The sequence below is a fragment of the Cervus elaphus genome, chromosome 1 (assembly GCF_910594005.1).
Source record: "Cervus elaphus chromosome 1, mCerEla1.1, whole genome shotgun sequence".
In the NCBI taxonomy this organism is placed as follows: Eukaryota; Metazoa; Chordata; class Mammalia; order Artiodactyla; family Cervidae; genus Cervus; species Cervus elaphus.
In genome coordinates, this window is record NC_057815.1 from 40,128,425 (window position 1) to 40,147,736 (window position 19,312).

The 19,312-nt window shown below is 46.1% G+C and overlaps 2 long non-coding RNA genes across 3 annotated transcripts in view; one reads left to right on the top strand and one right to left on the bottom strand.

The window, feature by feature from the left end:
• LOC122681353 overlaps window positions 1–19,312 on the bottom strand; it is a 122,090-nt gene that overhangs the window by 3,792 nt on the left and 98,986 nt on the right. The window contains exon 1 of one of the 2 annotated variants that reach the window (XR_006337094.1): window positions 4,056–4,100. The exons of the other annotated variant lie outside the window; for it this stretch is intronic. This is a non-coding gene — a long non-coding RNA (uncharacterized LOC122681353). Of the gene's footprint in view, window positions 1–4,055; window positions 4,101–19,312 lie in introns of those variants that run through there. 2 annotated transcript variants of the gene reach the window in all.
• LOC122680860 lies at window positions 3,303–18,511 on the top strand. Its single transcript, XR_006336893.1, has 3 exons — window positions 3,303–3,352; window positions 10,662–10,756; window positions 17,343–18,511. It is a non-coding gene; the product is annotated as an uncharacterized LOC122680860 (long non-coding RNA).

Genomic DNA, 19,312 nt, shown 5'->3' on the forward strand with positions numbered 1-19,312 from the left:
AAAAACTCAGAAGTGGAAAATTGCAATGCTTGTTTAAAGAAAAATAAATAGATCAGGTTGACTGGAATATAAGGCCTATGTAGAGGAAATAGTAGGGAATAAGTCCAGAAAGGTAGGTTGGGGACAAATTATGGAGGACTTTGAATGACAGGCTGATGAATGGGGGCTGTACTCAGTGGGCAATGGGGAGCCACTGAAGGCTTTAGCGCCCCAGGATGATGTGATCAAAGTAGTACTTGACGAAGATGAATTTGGTTGTAGTGTCTGGAATGAATTAGAGAATGTGAAGATTGCACAGGGTTTGGTTGATAAAAGGCACCCTGTACTGTAAATGTTTGTTGAATAAAATGTTTGACTAGAGCAAAGAAAAGATTGTTGCAAAAGTCTAGGTACAAGGTGATAAAGACATTAAGGAACTAACAGTGAGAAATAAAGAGCCTGGGAAGAAGGTTGTGACATTCATAGACGAAATTACAGACCAGGATGACCTGCTGTGCAGGTCGGAGGGAAGAAAAGAGTCTTTGCTGGCTCACAAGTTTGGAACCTGAGTTACTGGGGGAACTGTGGGTCCACTCCCTGAACCAAGAAATTCAGGGAATGCCCTGGATGTGATAAAAGGTGATGAGTCTTTGAATTAGGAGTGGGAATTGGAGCTTTTGAGAGGGATCAGGGCTAACGATTCTGGCCCAGGAGGAACAGTTTCTGCAGAAACGTAGGCTGGAAGGGAGGATCTGGAGCAGTGCCTATACTTTAGTGTTGGGAGAAGAAAAACCAGCCATCCTTAGAGACACAAGAATGGTCCTGGCACTATGGGGATTAGGTTAGCACAGAGTCTGGAATTCAAGGGAGAAGGGCATTTAAAGAAGGAAATACTAGAATTTCCCTGGTGGTCCAGAGGTTAAGACTCCCTATTCCCAATTCAGGGGGTCCAGGTTCGATCCCCGAACAGGGACCTAGATCCCACATGCCACAGCTAAAGATCTCACAGGTTGCAACTGAAATCAAAGATCTTGAATGCCACAACGAAGAATTCTTATGTCACAATTAGAGATCCCACATGTTGCAACTAAGACCAAATAAATAAACAAATATGTGTGTGTGTGTGTTACTCACTCAGTCGTGTCCGACTCTGTGACCCATGGACTGCAGCCCGCCAGGCTCCTCTGTCCATGGGATTCTCCAGGCAAGGATACTGGAGTGGGTTGCCATGCCTTCTTCCAGGGGATCTTTCCGATCCAGGGATTGAACTCAGGTCTCTTGCATTGCAGGCAGTTTCCTTACCATCTGAACCACCAGGGAAATAAATAAATATTTTTTAAAATAAGAAAGAAAGCACTAAGAATTGTGCTCTAGGATTGTAGACAGGTGGGGACACATTGCAACTGAGGTTGTGCTGTAGGATTTAGCAGTTAGATTGTCATTGTTGACCTTGGAGAGAATAGTTTCAGTGAGCAGCAGAGTGTTGTTTCAGTTCCATTCATCAGGCCTCAAATTAGAGTAGGGGTTTTCAATCTGTATGCACCATTTTTGAAGATTTCTCTCTCCCCCCTCCCCTTTTTTTTTGCTCTAACTCTACCTGTTCCTTCCATGGCTGGCTCTTGGCTAGACTTACCCACTCCCTCTTCCAATTCCATAGGGTACAAGAGAGCCCTTAGGGCTACTGCCCTTTGGTAAAACCTCAAGGAGCAAGAAATCCCATCACCCAAGTCATAAAAGTGGGGGCAGCTCAGAGTCAGTTTCTTCTAGGCCTGCTGCCTGCTGTCCTCTGTGGTCAGCGTTCAATGCCAACTTAAACAGCTTGTTTTATGTTTGACAGTTGGCCCTATGGTTCTCTCCATTTATTAGGACTGTTTGGATGCAAGTAACGAAAACTCAGCTTGAATTATCTTATTTTAACAAAGGGAATTTACTGGCACATGTGTCTGCGAACTTCAGCTTCTACTGGATTAAGGAACTCGGACGGTGTCACCAGGATTCTTTTTCTCTGCATCTACACCCTACCTGTCTCTGCTTGGCTTCGTTATTTCCTTCTGCAGAGAGGTCTTTCTCAGGTGTCAGGGAAGGTTCCCATCTCTAGCTACACCCTCCTCGCAATACTTGGACTGGAAGAAATCCCAGGGAAGAACAGTGATTGGCCAGACATGGTCCGAGGTCCGTCCTTGAACCATCGCTATGCCCAAGGGCATGAGGAGCAGTAATTGGCTGGACCTGGACTGCACACCATCTCTGCTCTTTGGGGTTATCAACATCCTGTTAGAATCACACAGCCGATGTGACAGGGAAGCAGTTTCTCAAAAGGAGGAGGAGTGATGGCCGTAGGTGACGGTGCTGGGGGGTCAGTTCCAAACAACAGGCTGTCCAATGACACCCCATCTGCTGGGCTTACAGCTGCCCTGTCATCCTAGTGAGACTCTGCCTGTATTTCTCACATTCCCATCACTGCCCCAATTAGTGGGCTGAGAAGTAAAGATGAAACCGGATACTGCGGCTTCCCCTCTTCCTCCTCCTCCTCTCTGGGCTCGCTTCGTGACAGCCGTCACCTACCTGGGCAGGTGTCTCCTGATTTCCAGAGGCCCCAGGCTGGGGGTGGCAGGGGAGGCTTAGATCAGGGTGGTGACGGGCTGGCTGAGCCGTGTGGGAGCAGTGGCAGAGCCAGCCCAGGCTGCTGAGGCAGGCAAGATGAAGGTGCCGTGAGGCAGATGCCCGAGGGCATGTTGCCCACTCGCTGCCTAAATCCGCAGGAGGAGCTGGTGCTTTCTGAGGGCCTGCGCTGACTTGCTCCGTGACCTTAGGCTAGACACTTAATTGCTCAGGGCCGCTTCCCCTCCCCTCCATCTGGAAAGCAGAATAATGATACGATGGAGCGGGCAGGAGCTGCCCCTTTGCGGGTGGGGGTCATGCAGGCTCTGGCTTGGAGGTTGGTGCTCCGGAAAAACCGCTCTCCAGCCACACCGCACCCCTGAGTGTGGGCCCCTTGGGTCTGCCCACCCCCCTGCCCCCCGCCCCCCGGCCTGCTCCAGAGAGAGCAGGTCTCTGAAGAACTTTGGTTTGAGGTTCTTTGATTTCAACCTCCTGAACTATTTGCTCTTGCAGCTGGTCTGGGAAATGGATGAGCCTTTTCACACTAGGAGTTGGGAGTGGGCATGTAGATTTCAAGGTGCTTTAAAAACATGTGCTTGCAGAGCCTGTGGTGTCTAGTGCCACAGAGGCCCTAAGCAGTGGTGTGGGTTTAAGGGGTTGGTGGGGTTTTTATAACTGCTGTTCCCTCTGCTCCCTGCCTCTCCAGGTTCAGCACCACGAACAGTTACATGAGGCCCCAGAACACAGACGCACCAGAGTGCGTGGTAGGGAGGTGAGTAACACAGGTCAGGATACAGTCAAGCCAAGGGAAGGATTTACCTGCCAATCAGGTATGCATCTGTTTTTACCCTCTGTCCTGCCAAGCCCTGGAGCATGATGATCAACCTTCCGTGCGCTTTGCCAACCACCAAGAGTGGTACAAAGAAATGCATATTCCAGGACACCACCTCTGCAGGATATGAATCAGTGGGTCTGGTGAAGGGTTCTAGAAGCCTGCATTTTCAACAAGCAGCTCAGGTGATCCTGATATTAATGGGACTAAATACTGAGTGAAGGGAGAGGGTAGGTCTCTGGGTCTTCCATCTGTTTGATTGGAATAGTTTCACATTTATCTACTTTGTACATTGAGGCTCTGGACAAAAGTACATTAGAACAAATGGTCTCATGATCTCAAAGTAACTTGAAAGCCACTGAGCAAAAGCTACCTAATCACCTTGGCAAATTTTGAGTCCAGGCTTCTTAGCCTTGCGTTCAAGGCCTTCCATGACCTTAACTTCCCTCAGGGAGGTTTTAGCCACGAGCAGCTCAAAATCTCCCAAACATGCTTCCTACATCCTTCCCACACAGCCCTCTTCTTACAGGAAGTCTTCTAGGACTATACTAGAAAGCCAGGGTCCCTGAGAGTTCTGGGAAGCACATCTGGAGGGGGAGGGATGAAGGGGGTGCCCTCTCAGCGCATCCTTCTAAAATGTTACCTTTTAGTGAAATTCGCCAAGGTATCTTGACATGATGGCAGTCTAGAGGAAATGGTGAAAGTAAGGAACAGGGAGAATGGAAGTTAAATGGTGTAGAAAGACCCTCCCTTCCCAACACCCTTTCCCTGGGTCTCTCCTGGGGACCTCATGATGATTCCAGGCAGGGGGAGTCAAGTGTTTGCCCGATCAAACCATCCAGTAGGGTAGAGCGGGTAGACGCCCCCTCCCTCTGCCCAGCTTTCACACCATGCCACTTCTCCCAGGCACAAGCCTGGTCTCTGCACGCTGGCCTTCCCCCAGCAGCGTGAACTTAGGCTGGGCTGGGCACCAGTGAGTGAGGCTGGAGGGGCTACCTGCCCCAGTGCTGGGAGAGCTGGGTTTCTGGATTCTGTGCCCCTTTATTTGGGGAGGAAGCAAGGAACGGGAGCTGTGAGCATGGGTTCTCTCGTCCTGAGAGCTGTCAGCCTGACCAGAGCAGGCATTCATTTTCAGAATAAATAATCAACTCAAAAAATGTACCAAATTCATTTTCAAATTGGCTTGTCAGATGCACGTTTGCCCAGGACGAGTCGGTTGAATAAAATGTATCTTGGGGAGCAAGGTGAGCCAGCCTGTCTCATTCCCTCAGGGACATCTTGTAAATAAGGGCCATTCTGGAGGCCGGAAGCAGAGAATTCCCCAGAACAGATTGAATTCTGGCTTTGTCTTAATGAACGTCAATATTTATTACCAAAGGCATTGTGCTCCTTGGAGTGATAGAGCATTTCACCATTTCAGCTCTCGCCGGTTGCCTTCCCAGGTACCAAATGCTATGTAATTGCTGCTCATAAAGGCAGCAGACAATATTGCCAGGGAAACTCACTTCTGGCTGTAAATCTTCATCATCAAAACCAGCAGAGCTTTGCTTGCCGTTTGGACAGAGCGTCCCTGAGGGCAGGGACCACCCAGGCTTTCCAGTAGTCCTGCTTCAGCAGGGGGACTCCTGAACCCCTCTGGGGAGAAGGGGGGGCTCTTCCTGGGGTCAGACCGAGGGCATCAGCCCGCAGGCTGGGAAGGCTGAGAGGTGATGGAAGCTCCAGCCCCCACCCCTACCCAGCATCGAAGGAGAGACTGTCACTCGTCACATAGTTGGAAGGGCCTGTTAGGCTGTCCCGTCAACACTCTCCTCTGCAGTGAGGGTGCTGAGGCTCAGAGGTGGTTTTTGTTAAGGTCACACATCTCCCAGACCAGTGCCCTTCGCATTCGGCCACACCATCTCCTGGGGATTAAACATGGACTGCCAAAAGACTCCCTGGGCCAGCGGCTGCCTGCCGGGGTCCGTGGCTCCCAGTTGAAGATTCTCCTTGACTCCTGGTAGGTCTGGGGCTTGGCTTCCTGGGGCCTTGTGCAGGCGAGTTGCTTTCCCTAGTTGATATATGACTACAACCTGCCCTCGCCTGCCCTGGAGAAACCCATGGAAACCAACTCCAAGCTCTGCCCCTCAGCCAAATTGTTCTTTTGAGCCACAGTCCCACATGGAGAATTTGTACAGGGAAGCAGAGATTAGCTTCAGCTTTTCCTCAGTGAATAATCCAATTGTTTCCTACTAAGGGTAGAGGCATGTGCCTCTCCAAAATGGGGTTTGGAAGGGCCAAGGAGAGCCTGAAATGCGTGAACTCAGGACACCAGGCTGGGCCAAGGTGCAGCTTCTGGTTCTGCTTCCTTTCCTCTTGCCAACTTGCTTAGGACAGAGAGGGCCTGGGGCAGAGACACTAAATGGGTTTTAGAAAGTGATGTCATGTGGTTCCCAGACACCAGATCGCTCTGCAGAAACTGCCTAGCTGCTGTTATGGGAGTTGTGTTGGAGAGAATTATAACTTTTGACAATGGACATCTCATCTTGCACAGATGCGTCCTTTATAGAATCTGCCAGCAAGATTACAGAGGCATCACAGTGTAATGGGAAGAGGAGTCAATAATTCTGTGGTTATTGATTGTAACCAGACCCATTCTTCTTTTTTAATTTATATTTTATCCACTTTTTTCAATCTGCTTTTTTTTTTTTTAAACTCATACTCACAAAAGCACCTGCTGGATCAAATGCAGTTGATTACATTTTAAAAATGATAGGAGTAATTTGCTGTCCTTAGGAGAGTCTGGGACATGGCAGTATGTAGCCGGAAGGGGAGGGAAATGCATGCGGGGAGCAGGGTTGGGGGAGGAGTAGAAAAGAAGGAGGAAGGCATGGTCGAGGAGGGCACAGAGCAGAACAGGGGACCCCCCCCCCACCCCCCCACTGCTATCTGCTGACCCTGAACTCCTGAGGCCAAGATCTGGCGAAGACTTCATCAGATGCTTGGCTCTCCCGCAGCTTCGGGCCTCACTGGGGGTTAGTGCATCCCAGAGGATAAATTCTCATCTCGCAGGGCTTTCTTCCTCCAGGAGATTATCGTGATAAGGCAAGGGGAGATACTGGGTGAGTCAGGGCAGGAGGACTGTGCACATAAACCTCCAAGTACATGCACTCACATGTGCACCCTCATGTACATCTTTTTAAAATTTTATTGAGGTATAGTTGACTTACAATGTTGTGTTAATTTCAGCTATACAGCAAAGTGACTCAGTTGTGTATGTATAATACATCCTATATATATATACACAAAATATATATTATACATATGTATATATATGCACCTTTTTTCATAGTCTTTTTCATTATGGTTTATCACATGATATTGAATATATATTTATATTGATATTCCCTGTGCTATATAGCATATGAAAGGGTTAGTCATTCAGTCCTGTCTGACTCTTTGCAACCCCATAAACAGTAGCCCACCAGGATCCTCTGTCCATAGAGTTCTCCAGGCAAGAATACTGGAGTGGGATGCCGTTCTTTCCTCCAGGGGATCTTCCCAACCCAGGGATCGAACCTGGATCTCCTACATTGTAGGTGAATTATTTACCATCTGAGCCACCAGGGGAAGCCCTGTGTCATATAGTAGGACCTTGTTGTTTATCCATTCTATATATAACAGTTTACTTCTCCAATCCCAAACTCCCAATCCTTCCCTCCCTGACCCTCACGTACATCTTCATTATAAAATATTTACGTATAGGACATAGCAGACAGTTTGATATTTGTGATTCTTGGGTTGGATTGTATAGGGGGAGCTTATAAGCTCTTAAAAAATTGATTATGCCTTTTCGATGTCCCCAATACCCATTTTGTCTCCAATCCTCTATGCAGTGTAGCATGATAAAGCCAGTGGGCATTTGCTGAATAATCTGTGGTGAGTTTCATGGTTACTTGAACATTTTCTTCTTGTAGAGAAGGGACCAGGGACTTTCCAACTCATCAAAATAAGCACATCATGACTTTGATTCAGTGTGTCTATCACCCTCTGATTGCATTTTCATCGGCTTCTCTTCCCGTCAAGGAGAGCCCAGCCTAATCAGCAGAATGAGATCTGTGATCGTGAGCTAGGCCACAGAAGGCCCAAGTTCAGGGGCAGCTTAGAGATTGGCTCCTCCAGATCTGTCATTGTCCAGAAGAGGAAATTGGGTCACAGAGAGATGAAAATGACCTGTCCCAAGGCCAACTGGTTTGGATTTGGGTTAAAATCAGGAGCATTTCAGTGTATTTGCCTCACATACAATCAGTCTCTTTTCTTCCTCTTACATCATTTTCTTCTGAGGGCAATAGCAGGGCCTAGTCACCAATGTCTCTCTCTATGTCTCCAAACTTGCTTATGGCTGAGTCTCTCCTGTTTGCTTCTAGATGGATTAGAAAACAGCAGGGGCTGGAGGAAAGTATAAGAAGCAGAAATGGAGCTAGATTTAGGGTCCTGATTGCCCTTTGACTCATTTTGTGCAAACCTGGACCACTTCTTTTCTACACTGGGGCTGTTACTGACATTCTGTGGGATGAGGTTTAGAGGTCCAAGTAAAGAGAAAAAGGATGAAAGGTCATCATGTCAGTTTGTTTTTTGAGTCAACAAAAATACTTCCACAAGAATTCTGGATTGTGTTTCCATATGTAGGATGTGGGGGAGGTTTGGGAAAGGATGAGAATGAAAAAGGTTGATTTTTTTTTGGATTGATTTTTTTTCTCACTCTAAGGTTTCATAATATGAGACCTATAAGAATGACCGTGAACTCCTGGCTGACCTTGACCTTGACCTCTCATCTGTCCCTATCAACAGCCCCTACTGTCAACTGCTCTGGCTGTTAGACAGAAACCTGCACTGTCTTTTTTCTTTATCCTTGTTCTCTCTGAGATGATAACATTCATTTTAAGTTGAAAGGCCTGAGAATGAAACTAATCTCTTACACTTAATAGCTATGTGATCATAGGCAAGTCACTTAATTTCTCTAAATCTCAGTTATTTCATTTGTAAAGGAAAGGTAAAGATGCCTATTCTCCCTACCTTACTAAGGCATTGAGGACCAACACTGATAGTTTGAACAATAACATGGCATAGGTTCTACTGTATCATGTATAACAAGAGAGTTACAAAATCCAGCTGTTTATTTTAGAGCAGTTTTAGATTTATAGAAAAAGATGGTTCAGGGAGATCTCACATAACCCACACCTGGTTACTTCTATTATTAGCATCTTCTATTAGTATGGTGCATTTGTTACAATTAATGGCCCAATATTAACAAATTTTTATTATGGAGTTCACAGTTTATTTGAATTTCCCTAGCCTTTATCTGATGTCCTTCTGTTCCAGGATCGCAGCCAAATACATTATTACCGGTAGTCAACATATCTCTTGGTTTTGGCCATTTCTCAGACTTCCCTTGTTTTTGATGACCTTGACAGTTCTGAGGTGGACTGGTCAGATATTTTGCAGAATGACCCTCAGATGTGATTTGTTCATGATTAGACTGGGGTCCTGTGTGTTGGGGAAGAAGACTGCAGAGGTAACATGCCATTTCTATCACATCCTATCAAGGGGAGATCATGTCTGAGACTTTATTTAGAGTAATTTAACATTTATTTAATATTATTTAGGAGGGTTTCCCAGGTGGCTCAGTAGTAAAGAATCTGCCTGCAGATGCAATAAGTGCAGGACATGCAGGTTCCATTTCTGGGTTGGAAAGAGCTCCTGGGGAAGGAATGGCAACCCACTCCAGTATTCTTGCCTGAAGAATCCCATGGACAGAGGAGCCTGGCAGGCTACAGTCTATGGTGTTGCAAACAGTCAGACACGACTGAGTGACGGAGCGTGCATGCACGCAATGCTATTTGGAGTTATACTTTGTCATTAAGAAAGGGACCTCCTCATTTAGAACCCTTCCCAGCCGTGTCTGGGTCACACCAGCCCCTTCTTGGCCCTGGAATAAGACTCTTGATAGGGTTTTCTTTGAAATGCAAGAGGCTCTTTCCCTCTGGTCCACTGAGTCTGTCTTTCTGGTCACCTGGGCCTGACACTAATGAGCTGTTAATAACATGACCATTACCTATGCAAATGAAGGAGCTAGACTGGGGCAGGAGGTACTGCTGTGACAGCCAGTTCCTTTCGAGTGCTAAGTAATAAATCATGTTGCTGTGGTTATTAACCGCCTTAACTAAAGTGTCCCAGGAGCTGACCCCCCAAGGGCCCCTGGGTTCCTGGTTTATTTACGTCAGCAGCCTGTCTCCCAGGAGATGTTAAGCATGTGGGGGGTTAAACACCTCAGCTCTGTATTAAGGGAGCTATGTGGTATCAGGAGCTACAAACAAACAAGTCCAACTTTCCGCTTGGGTGCCGACTCCTGTGTGTCTTGAGACAGTTACTCAACTTCTCTGTGCCTCAGTTTCTCTTTAGGATGCTTCTATGTGGTGACTCTTGTGAATTTGCTTCTTCCTTGTTGGGGAATGGTGATGCAGGTTTAGAGTCTGGACTGCCTCATTCTCAATTAACCTGTCCCTGACTCGTGGGACAGGGTGATGTGTTGAGATTTGTGGCCCCAGGAAACGTTGGAGGGTATTGGAGTTGTGACAGACACAGGCATGCTTGTGGATGGCATGCTCATGGCCACACACAGCCTAGTCCTCCCTATTGTCAGAAGAGGTAGAGGGGTCAAAAACAAACACACAAACAGACAGAGATGGAGGGAGTTTATGGTTGGATGGGATATGGAGGAAAGGCCTTCGTACATTAATAAATACTCTAGTTGTTTGCTGTAGCAGCTATACCCTTTCCAAAATCAGGGTGCAAATGAGGTGTAGAGGAGCCTTTAAATCTCCAAGACAAGTGACACGCTTTGTACTTTTCCTCCCTTATATTAAAGTGTCATAAGTGTCAGGTGCCTGCAACTACCAAAACCAGTTTTCCATTCCCTCTACATCTGAGTTGTCAGGGCATAGGGGAGGTACATCTTAGGGTGGCTGTCTAACTGAGAATGGTCATGACTTTGGTGCCAGACCTCAGAATACCAAGTGGCATTCGAGATTCTAATAAATCAGAGCTCTCCTCTCTGAGTTCTGAAACAACTGGAAAGGAATCAGGGATCAATATATCGGTTTTGTGGGTGGCAAAGTTGAATAGGAAAATAAAGTTTGGATCTGAGGCTTAATGAAGTTTGGAACATGAATTTTCTTTCCTTCCCTCCTGAATGGAAATTTCCTCGTCATAGGTAGAAAATGGAGCGACTGCTGGCCTGCCCTGGTGAGCTTACTACATGGAGGAGACAAGAAATCTTGTGACCTGTGTGTAGGAAGATGAGAAAAGGTGAGATGTGAGAGAATATGCATGTCAAGAGGAGATCAAAGCCTTACTCCCTGTCCATCTCATTGGTTCCAAGTCCCTGGGCAGATACACACTAAGGTGGCCCTGTGATACCCACCCCTTCAGGCTTATGCTCTGTATGATCCTCTCCCCTTAAACGTGAGCGGGACCTGTGACTTGCTTCTGGTCAGTGGAACATGATAAAGGTGAAGGGATTTTGCAGAAGTAATTAAGCTTACAAATCAGTGGATTGGGAGTTAATCAGAAGGGAGTGGTCCTAACTTCAATAGGTAAAAGCTCTTAGAGGCTAAGCTGTCCCCAGGGAAGAAAAGCTATGGCAAACCTAGACAGTGTATTAGAAAGCAGAGACACCACTTTGCTGACACAGGTCTGTATAGTCAAAGCTGTGGTTTTTCCAGTAATCATGTATGGATGTGATAGTTGGATCGTAAAGAAGGCTGAGTGCCAAAGAATTGATGCTTTCAAATTGTGGTGCTGTAGAAGACTCTTGAGAGTCCCTTGGACAGCAAGGAGATCAAACAAGTCAATCCTAGAGGAAATCAACCCTGAGTATTCATTGGAAGGACTGATGCTGAATCTGAACTCCAATACTTTGGCCACCTGATGCAAAGAGCTGACTCATTGGGAAAGACCCTGATGCTGGCAAAGATTGAGGGCAGGAGGAAAAGAGGGTGACAGCAGATGAGATGGTTGGGTGGCATCACCAACTCAATGGACATGAGTTTGAGCAAACTCTGGGAGATTGTGAAGGACAGGGAAGCCTGGCATGCTGTAGTCCATGGGGCCACAAAGAGTTAGACATGACTGAGCGACTGAACGACAACAATAAGCTGTCCCCTGGGAGAGAGATATCCCTTGCTGACTCGATGGAGGAAGCCACTACACTGAAGGAAGCTCACAGGGCAAGGTAGTGGGATGGCCTTTACGATACGTGGGCAACTGACAACAGCAAAAATTCAGGGTCCCCTGTCCTACAGCCACAAAGACATAAATTCTGCCAACAACGTGAATGAGCTTGGAAGCTTTTTTGTCCCCACTTGAACATTCAGATGAAAACACATCTCAGCTGACACTTTGCTGCCTATGAATGAGATCACGAGCTGAGGACTCAGTGGAGCTGTGTCTCCTGACCAACAGAAACATGGTAATTAACACATGCACTTTGAGGTCACTAAGTCTCTGATTATTTGTTCTACAATAGAAAACTAATAATGTCTTCTTGGAGAGAAGTGAGAGGGGTCACAGTAAATGGTGGAGAACACATGTTGATATTCCTATTATGGAAACAGTTCTTATTTAATGGGCCCAAACAGTGTGGGAAGAGTGAAGATATTCTTCCTCTAGTTATACATAGGGATAACTAGTTACACATATGGGTAGGTCTCTACTGACCCTCAAGCCATTCTGATTCTTTTTGAATTGGATTTTTTGAAACAAAAAGAAACAGAATTTGATTGGAAATCAGAAACTAGCCACATTAATGTCTGCACCTTGCATAAGCTTCCATCAACTCATATAGTTGAGAATCTTGAGTTTTGATTGCCTAATTTTACCTTCTGTTCAGTGAGATGTCCCGACTATCCTTCTAATATATCTTCCATCCTGTCTTTTAAAGGAAAAAATTTAAATTAGCCAGAGCTGATTGTTCTCACTTGCAACCAAGAGAGTTTTAATACCTGGTAGGATTTCCCGCTAGCCTAATTGCCCCAAATTAGTCCCATCAAAGTGGCCATCCACACAATTTCTCTTCTGGAATAAGAACTTCAAAATATTCTCTGGTCTCTTTAGTCCACTAATCTTCCTGCCCTCCTACTGTCCCTATTGCTGATGATCGCACAGAGATCATTGCCTGTCTAGTCCTAAATTTTTGGCTGAAGGCTGTTGTCACTGTTAACTCCAAACTGGCTTAAGTGAGAGGGACATCCAGGCTTCTCTTGGCTTCTTCTTAACCATGGGGCTTAGCTTTTCCTAATTCCCATCAGCCCAACTGAGGTCAGACTATGACTTTTAATAAGCATTAATTAAAGCATTCAATATAATAGCAGTTCATTGCTTCTAGCATTGGTTGTCCTCAGAATCCATGAGCATGAACCCAACTTCATAGCCCTATTCTCAGCTAGATTCCGGCCCAGCTGCTGTTCTGTTTCCATGGCAGGTGCCTGTCTTCCCCATCTTTCCTGATTCCAGACCAACCGATTCTGATTTTACAAATGGTAAAGGATGGATTTTTCTCTTCCACTTCATTCTTTTTTTTTTTCATCCCAAGATTGACTTTCAGAGGAAATTGCCAAGGTTGCATCTGTCTACATAATCCCAAACCTCAATACAATGGTTCCACAAGGCAATAACCAAAGTCCATTTTGTTCGGTATCATATAATGTCATATGTTGACACAACCAGTTTAGTCTAAGTTGTATTTTATCAAATTTAGTCCAATTTTATCCTTCACTTCAAAGTGGAAGTCTATGCTTTCCTACTTTCAGTCTCCATGCTTGATCTTTGGGGAGCAAATCATTCCATAAGGACACAAACAAGAATTTTCAGGCATTTCTCCTCTGAAATTTAGATTTAGACAAAGAAAATTTTTCCAGCAAAAGATGTAGGGAAATGGTTGCGATAAATTAAATTACTATAAATGGAATCATATTAAATAAGAAACTTGAAAACTCAATTGGAAGCATCAACATTTTGGGTTACTTTATAGCTCCCAGTTCTTCTTCAAGCATCTTAAGAAAACCTAGCTGCACTATTTGCAATAGGCAAGACATGAAAACAACCTCAGCGTCCATCAAGAGATGAACAGGTGAAGACGTAAGATATTATATACATTTCTGTATGTATATATAATATATGTATAATATACACACACAATGGAATACTACTCAGCCATAAAAAAGAATGAAATGCTGTCATTTGTAGCAACATGGATGGACTCAGAGATTGTCATACAAGTGAAGTTAGACAGAAAAAGACAAATAGCATGTGATATCACTTATATGTGGAATCTAAAAAGATACACATGAATTTGTTTACAAAACACAAATATACTCGCAAACATAAAAAACAAGCTTATGGTTATCAGGGAAAAGGAGGGGGAGGGATAAATTAACAGTACAGGATTAACAGATACGATGACTGTACATAAACTATGTAAACAATAAGGACTTGCCGTAAAGCACAGGGGCCTATATTCAATGTCTTGTAGTAACCAGATAGTGGAAAATAATCTGAAAGAAATTAATATATAACTGAATCACTTTACTGTATACTTGAAACTAAGACAGCATTGTTAATCAACTATGCAGCAATAAAATAATAAAAAGAAAAAATAGCACAAATTTAAAAAGAAAACCCAGCTGCTTTCTCCAGCTGGGATGCAGTAGGAATCAGAATCCTCTTATGCCAGTTGCTCTGCTGACGCCTGTGGGTCTGAGTGGAGGCTGACACGCCCACTCATCGGGATGTTTATATACGGTGGGACCTACCCTCATGGGTGAAGGCACTGCCATTTCTCTTGTTCAGTCCAGTGCCTTTAAATCATCGCTATCCAAGCAGGGCTTGTCTGTTTTGCAAAAAAAGGCTGGAAGACTCAGCATCAACTGTAGCTAAGTATCCTCCATCCCATTTCAGCCCACCAAATTCTGCATTTGGATTGTTTGTTTGCCAAACACTCCATGTTACACATGGGTTCTCTCTGCTCTTAGGGTTGTCTGGTCTTCCTGTTTTTTCCCTGTTTTTGGGCCCTGGGCTGTGTCCTTTTAGTTTCTTTCTCCACTGTTGGAACTCTCTGAACACTGCTGCCTGGCTCATGGGGCCATTCCAGCCTGATCCAACCCTTCTACCTCCATGGCCTGCTTTCCCAGCTGGCACTTCTTACTTTACCCCACATTGTTCCCCAGGCAGCAACTCCTAGTGGGGGCAGGTCCAGCTGTGTCAGGGCCAGAAACTGGGGGTCCAAGATCAGCTACTGTCACTCATGGGCCTGCTTCTCAGTCCTTCTGTCACAGGTGGGGTCCCTCGGTGTCATGCTGGCAGAGGACACTTACGAGGGCGTGTCCTCCCTACCGACCTGTCCAGCTGTGTTTGCGTGACACATGATACAGTGCCAGACAAGCAAGTTCAGAGTCACTTTGGGAGATGATCAGACATCTCAGTGAGCTTGTTTGAGTCTATCAGGGATGACAATATCAAACAGAGGGGTTTTTGCCCCAACCACAGGCCTTGGCATCTATCCAGGTCAGTAAAGGAACAAACTGATTCATTGGAAAAGCCCCTGATGTTGGGAGGGGTTGGGGGCAGGAGGAGAAGGGGGCAACAGAGGATGAGATGGCTGGATGGCATCACCGACTCAATGGACATGAGTTTGAGTAAACTCCAGGAGTTGATGATGGACAGGGAGGCCTGGCGTGCTGCAGTCCATGGGGTTGCAAAGAGTTGGACATGACCGAGTGACTGAACTGAAATGGAAAGAAATGAGATGGTGGACATGTAAGGGACACACTATTTCTTCCTATTCTCCAGCTGTTAGACTCCCACAAGGAAGGGAGAATTGAATGCCTACTATGTGTTGGGTTCTTTACTACACTATTTTTGGTCTAACATTTCTTCTCTCCTCTATGGTACCTTCATTCACCCAAGTCATTATAGAAATTTCAGCTTCGTCTCAAACACCCCTTGTTTCCTCATTTCCCTAATAGTTATTCATTTCCTAAGTCATATTTATTTTCTTTCTACCATGCTCATAGGTTGTAGATATCATTTACACTTATGGATAAGGAATGAAGCTCAGAGACACAGAAATCTTGCTGAGGCTACAGAGAGATGGTAGAGCAATGTCTTAATCTGGTTTCTCTTCTTCCACTGTCCCTGGTGATTTCCTGATCAGTGCAATGCAGGAGACCCCGATTCGATTCCTGGGTTGGGAAGATCCCCTGGAGAAGGGAAAGGCAAACACTCCAGTGTTCTTGCCTGGAGAAGTCCATGGGGTCACAAAGAGTCGGACACCACTGAGTGACTTTCTCTTTCAGACACTCGCCGGCCCCTGAGCCAACGATGGTGCTAGTTGCTGGAAGGCAAGCCATGATCTTTACTTAGGGACCCTGTAGTCCAAGAGCAAGGGGATATATATCCCTCAAAGTCAGAAATCAGTGGAGGAGTTGCACGGTTCTGTGAGAACACAAAGAGGAGCTTGGCTAACTGCTAGAGGAAGGTTAGGAAACAATTGGTGAAGGAGGTGACTTTGGAGCTGAATCTCAAAGGTTGGGAGAAGTTGATCAGCTAGACTAGAAAGGAAGCAGAGAGAACTTGGTTTGGGGAACAAACACAGACAAAGCTGTGGACATAAGACAGACCATGTGAGGAAAACTACTAACTCCGCCGTCTGGTGATGGCACGTGGGTGTCAGGAAATCACATGCTGGGTGAGGAGTCTTAGCTTTTTCCTGAAGTCTGTGGGAAGGAGATGCAATCATAAGGTGCCTTAAAAGCAAACTGGAAGGAGTGTGGAGTGTATGCATGTGTATTTGTATTCTGTCCTGGGCTTAGTTGTGTCCGACTCTTTGTGACCCTATGGGCTGTGGCCTGCCAAGCTCCTCTGTCCGTGAGATTCCCCAGGCAAGAATACTGGAGTGGGTTGCCATTTCCTCCTCCAAGGGATCTTCCCGATCCAGGGATCGAACCTGTGTGTCCTGTGTGTCCTGCATTGGCAAGCAGATTCATTACTGCACCACCTGGGAAGCCCCGAGTATTTGCGTATTTGTGAGGAAACACTAAAGCCATGGAGACCAATTAAGAGACTTTTCCCACAGGTTACAGAAGAGATGATAAGGGTCTGGACCAGGAAACAGCAGCGGGGATGGTGAGGAGGGGCTGGAGTTGACAAATCACTGTGTTAGACAACAGGACAGGCTCAGAGATGAGTGCATGGGTGGTGGGACATGAGGAAAAGGGAGGTGTTTGGGGTTATGATGAAGTTTCTAGTTAAATAACTTGGGTGAATAATGGTACCATTAAGTTGGATAAGGAAAGTGAGAGAAAAATAATGAGGTCAATTTGAGAGATTTTGGTGAAGAGCTTCATGTGGGTGATGCTGCTTTCTGAGCATAATGAGAGGGAGGAAGGATAGAGTTGGGGCAGTGGTCAGAAGTGGGTGGGGGGCTCCCAGGACATGGTCAGGGCCCGGACTAGTATTCTGGGCCAGGAAGTCAAGGTTTGGATTGGAAGAAGCTGAAAGGCCATCTGCAAGACCGTTCTATGTTCCCGGTCCTCCGGTCACGTTGACGCCCTCCTCTGCTTGTCATGAGTCAGGCCCTGACAGTCTCAATGGTGCGGGCGATTTATCAGTGAGTGGAAAAAGATAATTGACCATCATCTCACCTCGCCTCAGTTGATAGAGAGAAATTTAACTGCTTTATCCCACCATAATTTTATATAATTCTCCATCTTTTTCTTCCGAGTTTTTACTTAGAAGTTTACACAGGTGATGGATGATTCGCTATCAAATAAAAAAAAGAAGAAGCTAAAATATCATTGGACAGTTTAACAGCCTTTAAAATATAATGGTCTCTCAGGCTGGACATCCAGAGTAGCCAGAGAAGCCCAGAAGGTCAAGCTTTAATGAACTGATGAGAATTAGAGGAGGAAAGTGGAAGTGATCAACGCTCAGAGCCTGCTCCAGAGTCCTCTGACCTTGGGGGAAGAGGAGACCTCGGAATGTATGGACCCCCCCACTTCCTGCCCCCACCCCTGACTCAAAAATGTTCATAGAGTTGTCAGATACCACAGGGGAGGGTGGTGGGCTTAACTAGTGATAGGGAGTCAGGGATCCTGATCATGAGGCTGTTTGCTCTTAGTCTGGTCCTTGTTTATAAACCCTCACCATCATCCAGGCTTTGAGGTCTCAGCTACCTTAGCCAGACTCCCTCTGAACATCTGCCTTGGAGAAGGCTTGCCTCTGACCCATCCAGAGAACTCAAATGCTTCCCTTGCCTTCAGTTTTGTTTCCTGGGACCCTCTGACTTGCTCACTGCATCCCTTTGCTTCATCCTTGGAAGTGGAGACTTTGTAGCCTTCTTTGCACATAAATCTCTAAATGTATCATTGGGACATGACAGGCTGAGGAGAGGCGGGGCAGTTAACTTCTGGAAGTCACTGACAGTGTGCCCTGCATTCTTCTAAGCGCTGATCTCAACACTGTGTTATTTGGTTCTTTCTCCTTACCTTGAGGGAGCTATTACAGTGCTCCCTTACAGATGAAGAAACCGTGGTTCAGAAGCTCCTGTGGGTAGGTGCCCCAGTGGCTCCCCAGGGCCCCTGCTCCCCGGCACTCATGTCCGTGTATAACACCTGTCCCTGGAGTGTGGACTGTACCTTGAGACTTGCTTCTAACAAACAGAATACGGCAGAAGTGACGGGGTGTCACTTCTGAGATTAAGCCACGAAAAGACTGTCACCTCCATCTGTCTCCTGCTGGTCCGTCCTGATGGAAGCCTGCCTCCATGTTGTGAGCTGCTTTATGGGAAAGTCCACACAGCAAGGAATGGAGGGAGGCCTCCAGGCAATAGCTTGGGAGGAGCTGCATCCTGACAATAATCACGTGAGTGAGCTTGGATTCACGTCCTCTTTGCTGGAGCCTCGAGAGATGACATGCTGATTGCAGCCTGGGGGACTCTGAGCAGAGGCCCAGCTAAGCTGCATCTAAATTCCTGACCCACAGAAATGGAAAGATAATAAAAGCATGTTGTCTTCATCCACTGAAGTTTTGGAGTATTTTGTTATGCGACAGTAGATAAATAATACGAAATGGTCAAATGAAAGTTAATAAGTGGTAGAATTCTGACTCAAACTTGGAACTGCTTGATGTTGAAATATTGCAACCTTTTCATGATACTATATTGGCTAAAAAAAAAAAAAAGAAAAAAAGAATGACATATGCCTGCAGCTCCAGAAGGAGCTAGAATAGGGAGGCAAATTACATCTGTTGGCCAGGTGGATCCTGAGGTATGCAGAGGGCCAGGCTCTCATGAAGGAAATGTGTATTGTCTTTAGCTATTGGTGGGCCTGCGCAGGGTTGCTGCAGAGTGACAGACAGCCCTTCCCCAGAAAGCTCTTTCCCGTTAGACAGATTGCACTTAGGAATGTCTGCCCAGAAGCCCTCCAGTTGATTTAAGCATCTTTGCTTTTAATTTTTGGTAGCTCTCTGAGGGAAAGAGAAAAATAAGGTTAGTTTCCTGAAGTGTAATTGTTTCGGGCAGTTATTTATTAATGAGAAAGAACAACATGCCAAGGAGGCCGGGTTTGGCTGTACAACATGTTAGCCAAGGTGCAGCTTAGAGGGAAGGTAAGCCCGCCGTCAGTCTGCATTTGTCCAACTCCGCGATCCCTGTTAATTACCCTGTGCTCCAGGCCCTGGAGCGGGGACAGGCTTTGCTTCCTTCCCACTGAGGGCTGCTGAGCTCCATGGGGCAGGGGAATCCCCCTCTCCGACATGATGCTTCCCATGGGGTTCTATGGTCCTTGGAGCTTCCTCTAAGGTTCTAGA